This window comes from Colobus angolensis, unplaced genomic scaffold (assembly GCF_000951035.1).
Source record: "Colobus angolensis palliatus isolate OR3802 unplaced genomic scaffold, Cang.pa_1.0 Scaffold11, whole genome shotgun sequence".
Classification (NCBI taxonomy): domain Eukaryota; kingdom Metazoa; phylum Chordata; class Mammalia; order Primates; family Cercopithecidae; genus Colobus; species Colobus angolensis.
This window is the reverse complement of record NW_012112030.1, coordinates 5,039,855-5,047,975: the sequence shown is the minus strand read 5'-3', so window position 1 is coordinate 5,047,975 and position 8,121 is coordinate 5,039,855. Positions and strand designations below refer to the sequence as shown.

General features: G+C 39.6%; 1 pseudogene; it reads left to right on the top strand.

Moving 5' to 3' along the window:
* The window catches only part of LOC105519737, a 19,274-nt pseudogene extending 12,287 nt beyond the window's left edge, over positions 1 to 6,987 (top strand).
* The last annotated feature ends 1,134 nt before the right edge of the window (positions 6,988 to 8,121 follow it).

Genomic DNA, 8,121 nt, shown 5'->3' with positions numbered 1-8,121 from the left:
ACACACTGCTTTAAATGTGTCCCAGAGATTCTGGTATGTTGTATTTTTGTTCTCATTGGTTTCAAAGAACATCTTTATTTCTGCCTTCATTTCATGATGTACCCAGTAGTCATTCAGGAGCAGGTTGTTCAGTTTCCATGTAGTTGAGTGGTTTTGATTGAGTTTCTTAGTCCTGATTTCTAGTTTCATTGCACTGTGGTCTGAGAGACAGTTTGCTATAATTTCTGTTCTTTTACTTTTGCTGAGGAGTGCTTTACTTCCAACTATGAGGTCAGTTTTGGAATAAGTGCAATGTGGTGCTGAGAAGAATGTATATTCTGTTGATTTGGGGTGGAGAGTTCTGTAGATGTCTATTAGGTCTGCTTGGTGCAGAGTTGAGTTCAATTCCTGGATATCCTTATTAACTTTCTGTCTCGTTGATCTGTCTAATGTTGACAGTGGGGTGTTAAAAGTCTCACATTATTATTGTGTGGGAGTCTAAGTCTCTTTGTAAGTCTCTAAGGACTTGCTTTATGAATCTGGGTGCTCCTGTATTGGGTGCATGTATATTTAAGATAGTTAGCTCTTCCTGTTGAATTGATCCCATTACCATTATGTAATGGCCTTCTTTGTCTCTTTTGATCTTTGATTGTTTAAAGTCTATTTTATCAGAGACTAGGATTGCAACCCCTGCTCTTTTTTGTTCTCCATTTGCTTGGTAGATCTTCCTCTATCCCTTTATTTTGAGCTTATGTGTGTCTCTACATGTGAGGTGGGTCTCCTGAATACAGCAAACTGATGGGTCTTGACTCTTTATCCAATTTGCCAATCTGTGTCTTTTAATGGGACCATTTAGTCCATTTACATTTAAAGTTAATATTGTTGTATGTGAACTTGACCCTGTCATTATGATATTAGCTGGTTATTTTGCTCATTAGTTGATGCAGTTTCTTCTTAGCATCGATGGTCTTTACATTTTGGCATGTTTTTGCAATGGCTGGTACCGTTCGTTCCTTTCCATGTTTAGTGCTTCCTTCAGGATCTCTTGTAGGGCAGGCCTGGTGGTGACAAAATCTCTAAGCATTTGCTTGTCTGTGAAGAATTTTATTTCTCCTTCACTTATGAAACTTAGTTTGGCTGGATATGAAATTCTGGGTTGAAAATTCTTTTCTTTAAGAATGTTGAATATTGGCCCCCACTCTCTTCTGGCTTGTAGAGTTTCTGCTGAGAGATTTGCTGTTAGTCTGATGGGGTTCCCTTTGTGGGTAACCTGACCTTTCTTTCTGGCTGGCCTTAACATTTTTTTCCTTCATTTCAGCTTTGGTGAATCTGACAATTATGTGTCTTGGAGTTGCTCTTCTCGAGGAGTATCTTTGTGGCGTTCTCTGTATTTCCTGAATTTGAATATTGGCCTGCCCTACTAGGTTGGGGAAGTTCTCCTGGATAATATCCTGCAGAGTGTTTTCCAGCTTGGTTCCATTCTCCCCATCACTTTCAGGCATACCAATCAGACATAGATTTTTGTCTTTTCACATAATCCTTTATTTCTTGGAGGCTTTGTTCATTTCTTTTTACTCTTTTTTCTCTAAACTTCTCTTCTTGCTGCATTTCATTCATTTGATCTTCAATCACTGTTACTCTTTCTTCCAGTTGATCGAGTCAGTTATTGAAACTTTTGCATTTGTCACATAGTTTTCGTGTCATGGTTTTCATCTCTATTAGTTCGTTTATGGACTTCTCTGCATTGGTTATTCTAGTTATCCATTCTTCCATTCTTTTTTCAAGGTTTTTAGTTTCTTTGCACTGGGTACATAGTTCCTCCTTTAGCTCTGAGAAGTTTGATTGACTGAAGCTTTCTTCTCTCAGGTCGTCAAAGTCATTCTCCATCCAGCTTTGTTCCATTGCTGGCGATGAGCTGCATTCCTTTGGAGGGGGAGATGCACTCTGATTTTTTGAATTTCCAGCTTTTCTGCACTGTTTTTTCCCCATCTTTGTGGTTTTATCTGCCTTTTGGTCTTTGATGATGGTGACATGCTGATGGGGTTTTGGTGTGGGTATCCTTTCTGTTTGTTAGTTTTCCTTCTAACAGTCAGGACCCACAGCTGCAGGTCTGTTGGAGTTTGCTTGAAGTCCACTCCAGACTGTGTTTGCCTGGATATCAGCAGTGGAGGCTGCAGAAGATAGAATATTGCTGATCAGCAAGTGTTGCTGTCTGATTCTTGCTCTGAAAGCTTCATCTCAGAGGTGTACCCAGCCATGTGAGGTGTGAGGTGGCAGTCTGCACCTCATTTGAAAATGCAGAAATCACCCATCTTCTGTGTCGCTCACACTGGGAGCTGGAGGCTGGAGCTGTTCCTATTCGGCCATCCAATAATGCTTTATTTCTTTGTTCTTCCGAGAGATAATTCCTAATGTTGTTTTTCCAACTAGAAGTCTGAAGAGTATTGTGTTCAGTGTGTACTTTAAGAGTGATATGAATCTACAGGAGTCAGGACACACTATTAGAAAGGTAGAAGAGAAGTAAGTGAGCAAGAGAGGGAAATGGAACAAGATGCATGTGGGAATATTGCTGTAGGATCTTTCCTTATTTCAGCTAAAAATGGGATTCTTTGTCCCATGGCCACGAAAATGCAGGCTCACAGATACTTTAAAGGGTGTGTGAAGTGGAGTTTTATTGGGTGAAAAATGGAAAAAAGGGGGGAAACAGTTACTTTGGCAAGGCCACAGTCCTTCTGCTAGAGTGCTTCCCACCTGGCCATTTGGATCCCAGGTTCCACACATGAAAGAGAGGGGCCAGACTCAGGCTTCTCCCTGCTGCAAACCTTGTGGACTTCCCAAGGCTCCACCTCAGTGGGCAGGCTAGTTGGAGTTTCTCCAGGGACCCCTTCATGTCTGGCTGTCTCAGTATTAGCAGGAGGAAACAGAGATATAAAAAAGAAGAAGAGAAAGCAGGGACATTTAGAAGATGATTAAGAGAGGCAAATGGGAGATTTGGGGGAAGTTTTAAGGGGAGAGTTACACATTACCCTAGTAACAATGAAAAAGAATTGTGGAAGTCTTAGTATTCTGAACCTTTAAGACAATTTTGCATTAGTGTAGAACCAGAAAGAATAAAGGCTGATATTTTTATATGAGCCAAAATCCAAACAGTATTTACTGCTTAAGATCATCCAATCTTACCCATCTTTTCCACTGTCTAGAACTGAAGCTGAAGCTCCCTGTTATTCTTGTAGATGTATATTAAACGAATGAAAGTTGGCAGGGACTTTTAAAGTATTACAATTTATATTCAGTAAAATTCACTCTTTTGGTGTAGATTTCTATGGTAAACATATATATTCATGTAACTGCCATAAAAGTCAAGATACAGAAGCATACCCGCCCACTCCAAATTCCCTCATGTCCCTTTGTAGAACGTCTCTTCCTCTGTCCCTAGCCCTTGGCAACCACTGATCTCTTTTCTGTTCTTACACTTTTGCTTTTCCAGAATGTCACAGGAATGAAATTCTGCAGCTGGTAACTGTAGAATCGGACTTCATCCACTTAACAATAATGCATTTTCAAGTCATCTGTGTTATAGTATGCATCATTTGTCAAAGGAAAACAAGATAGGGAGAAACTTTATTCTAAAGGACTATTGCAATAGGACTAACACTGATTTCAAAAATGTGTTAGTGGGCTGGCACAGTGGCTCATGCCTGTAATCCCAGCAATTTGGGAGGCCGAGGTGGGTGGATCACAAGGTCAGGAGATTGAGACCATCCTGGCTAACATGGTGAAACCCCGTCTCTACTAAACAAAATACAAAAAATTAGCCGGGCATAGTGGTGGGCATCTGTGGTCCCAGGTACTCGAGAGGCTGAGGCAGGAGAATGGCGTGAACCTGGGAGGTGGAAGCTTGCAGTGAACCGAGATCGTGTCCCTGCACTCCAGCGTGGGCTACAGAGACTCTGTCTTAAACAAAACAAAACAAATAAACCCCAAAAAACCCCCAAAAACAGCAGCAACAAAAAAAAACTTAGTGGTGTGGGAGAGAGCAGGGGGCAAAGTCTAGGCGTTTCAACAGGAAATGGTGCAATGTGGTCAGGTTAAGGCAGGATGTTTTTTGCAAGTCTGTGCTTTGGGGCCTTTAGGCAAACTTGCAGGCAAACACATGTAGGGCTTGTGAGGAGGAGAAAAACCGGACAAAAGTTTGGCCAGCTAACACACAGTAAGAAATTGACAATTGTGAATGTATGATCAAGTTTTTTCTTTTATTAGGGCTGAGGAATAGTGGTTCACCTCTTCAGCAGCTGAAGCATATTTGAGCTGTTGCTAGTTTCTCGTGATAATGAATAAAACTGGTGTAAAATATTCCTTTCAGGTTTTTGGGTAAACACAAGTTTTCCCTTCCCTTGTTTAAATACCTAGGGATAGGATGACTCGGGCATGTGGGGAATTTACATTTACCATAACAAACTGCTTAACTGTTTTCCAAAATGCCCATAATATTTTGCATTTCCAGTGATGCTGCATGAAAATTCCAGTTGCATCCTGTCTATTCTCGCACTACTATAAAGAAATTGCCTGAGACTGAGTAATTTGTAAGAAAGGAGGTTTAATTGGGTCACCATTCCACAGGCTGGCCAGGAAGCATGATTCTGGCATCTGCTTAGCTTCTGGGGCTGCCTCAGGAAACTTACACTTCATGGCAGAAGGCAAAGGGGGAGTCCATACTTCGCTTGGTCTGAGCAGGAGGAAGAGAGGAAGTGAGGGAGGGCACCACACAGTTTTCAATAACCAGATCTCACAAGGACTCACTCATCGCGACACAGCACCAAGGGGGAAATCTGCCCCCGTGACCCAGTCACCTCCCACCACACCCCACCTCCAACACTGGAGATTACAATTCAACATAAGATTTGCGTGGGGACACAGATCCAAACCAAATCACATCCCTTCCTCACCAGCAGTTGGTTGTTCCTTTTTTTCTTTTGTTTTCTTTGCCACTCTAATAACCATGTAGTAGTCACTCATTATGCTTTTAATTTGTATCTCTCAAATGGCTGGTTATTTCAAGCATGTTTTTATGCACTTATTTGCTATTCATATATCCTCTTTAATCAAGTATATCTCCAAATCGTTGACCCACTTTTTAATCTAGTTTTCATTTTCTTATTGTTGAGTTTTGAGTTCTTAATATATTCTAGATACAAGTTGCTTTTTAGAAAGATGTTTTTCTGCCTTTGCTTGTCTTTTTATTCCCTTTTCAGGGTGGTTTTTTTTTTTTTTTCTAGCAGAGAGTTTTAATTACGTTAAAGTTCAATTTATCAAGTTTTAAAATATTGATAATGCTTTTGGTGTTGTATCTAAGAAATTTTTGCCTAATTCAAGCTCACAAAAATTTTATTTTCCTCTTTCCTTCTAATAGTTTTAGTGTTTGAGGCTTCATATATGAGTCTAAGATTTATTCTGAGCTCATTTTCTTATAAGGTATTAGGTGTGAGTTGAGTTTCACTATTTTGCATTAAGTGTTCCAGCACTATGAGTTCAGAAAATATTACCCCTTACCTGCCTGATTACTTTCCACTTCTGTCAAATGTCAATTGACCATATATGTTTAGATTTGTTTCTGAAATTTTTTCTGTTCCATTGATTTATATGTTTGTTCTTTTATCAATATCATACTGTCTTTGTTTCTGTTACTTTGTAAATTATGAAAGAAGATTCCCTGATTTCCAAATTTGGCCATTTTCTTTTCCTTCAAAATTGTTCAGCTGTTCTAATTCTTTGATTTTTCTTATAATTTTAAAATTACCTGGCTTATTTCTACAAAAAATTCATACTGCAATGTTTATCAGGATTGCACTGAATCTCTAAACCTGTTTGGGTATAATTGACATCCAGCAATATTGCATATGCCAGTCTATGAATATCTTATATCTCTCTGTTGATTCAAGTCTTTGATTTCTTTGTCACTTTGGTTTCCAGCTTTCATCATACTGATCCTAAGCATATTTTGATAGATTTATTTGATATCTTTTGTGTTATTATAAATGGCACTGTTTTTATATTTAAATTTCCACTTCATAATTATGAATATATGGAACTATAAGTGTTTTTTATATATGAGCATAGCTAATCCTGTAGCTTTGCCAAATTCATTTATTCTCATAGCCATTTGGTAGATTCCTTAGAATTTTACATACAGACAACTATGTTGTCTGTGAATAGCAATGCCTTTATTTCTTTCCAATCTATATGACATTTATTTCTTTTTTCTTGCCTTTTTGCCCCTAATAGGACATCCAATAAAATGTTAAATTGGATTGGTGAGAGAGATCAGACATCCTTGCCTTGTTCCATGTCACTGGGGGAAAGCATTTACTCTTTCATCCTTAAGTTTGGTGCTAGCTGTAGTTTTTCTGTAGATGCCTTTTATCAGGTTGAAGAAGGTTCTTCAATTTCTGATTTGTTGAGTCTTACTATCGTGGATGAATATTAAGTTTTTCACGTCCTCTTGCAGCATTTATTCAGATGCTCGTATGTTGTCCCTTGTCTCATTCTGTCAGTATGGTGAATTACATTGATTTATTTTCTGCTTCCCCTGTTGCTTCTAACCAGCTGCTTTACTATGGGGCTAAATCTGGATTGTGTATGTTTCTTTTTCATCACAATTTCTACTCTTTTCCCAATAACTGGAAGATTCCCTGGGCATGGGGGAATTCAGTTTTTAGCTGTAGCCCTCTTTGGGCCATTATTCTAATTTATGAACCAAGCCCTTTTGTGAAAGGAGTTGGCAGTAGGAGAATTGAAGTACATCTGATGTTAGTGTTGATTCTATGATGAATTTTTTCTCCCTCGGATATTCCTGAGATTGAGATTCTGATATTTGTGTTTTACAGATAAAACTCTGCAAAGAAAATGTCTAGCACTTATGTCTCCAGTAACTCCTGCCAAGGTTTACTGTTGCTTGTTCATCACTGCAGTCCTCACTACACGTGTGATTGTACTTTCTGTTGTTTTGTCTCATTGCAAGATCCAATCAGATTATTCCTCACTACCCTATGCTTATGAAACCTGACCCAACTCCCAGCTTGGGGAGGCACTGCTTTGGGAGCTTTGTCCAGTGTTCTCTTTACTTTCTGTAAGTAATAAAATCTCCTTGCTAAATCCTCCCTGGCTGTGGTCATTGGGTTGATACCTGACAAGTGACTGAACCCACCTGCTGTGTGGGTAACATTTAGAACATATTTTCCATGTCTTTATTTTCCTTGACTCTTTGCATTAGTGTCTGTGCACCAGATAAAACAACTTCCTCTCCAGTCTTCACAGGCAGGTCTCATACAGGAGAACCAGTCCAGGCAGTCCAAGCAGAGGTTCTGGGTGCCACTTAAACCTTCATGGTAGTTGAAACCACAATGTTTGTTCTTAATGGTCCTCAGGCATCTAGAGTATGCCAGGTCCTTTCCGTGCTCTCAGTTACGTGAGATAAAATCCAGTTCCTCAGGTAGCAACCAGAATAACTGGGGTGCTAGTTATTTGGTCTGTGTCCTTTGCTTTTCAGAGAGAAGCTGGAAGCTGGGCTTGATCACTCTGCACTGAGCCAAAGTGAGGAGCAGGGGGAAGTACCCACATCCTTATTAAAAACTGCTCTGAAAATATTTGAAGTACCAGGGCTGTAACAATTATTATTTTAAAAACAACTGCTGTTTTGTTTTGTGTAGCCCCAGAGGATTAGCAGATGCTGGGCCCTGTCAGCTCAGCAAAACAGGGAAATTAGAAACCAGTCCCTCTGGTAGTATCTAGAGAAGTTGTGATACCAGATACATGGTCCAAACCCTTCACTCCTCAGGGATAGGCTAAGAGATGGGAGTTCCTTCCTGATCATATGGCATTGTATTAGGGCTAGAGATTATGATCAGTGCGTGAAAGTTTTTTCCTACCAGTTTTGATGTGGATAGTTTAACACTCACCTAGGGTGCAGGAGTAGCTCAATCAGTTTCTGGATTTCCAGTGATGAGAATTTGCCTGTATGTTGCTGTCGAATTGATGTGTCCAGGATGATGAAGGAGAGTTTGGGGCCTTCTATTCTGCCATCTTGTGACTCTGACAATTTCTTTCAATGTAAAACTATCATACAATCTAGTTACTACGTTTGTA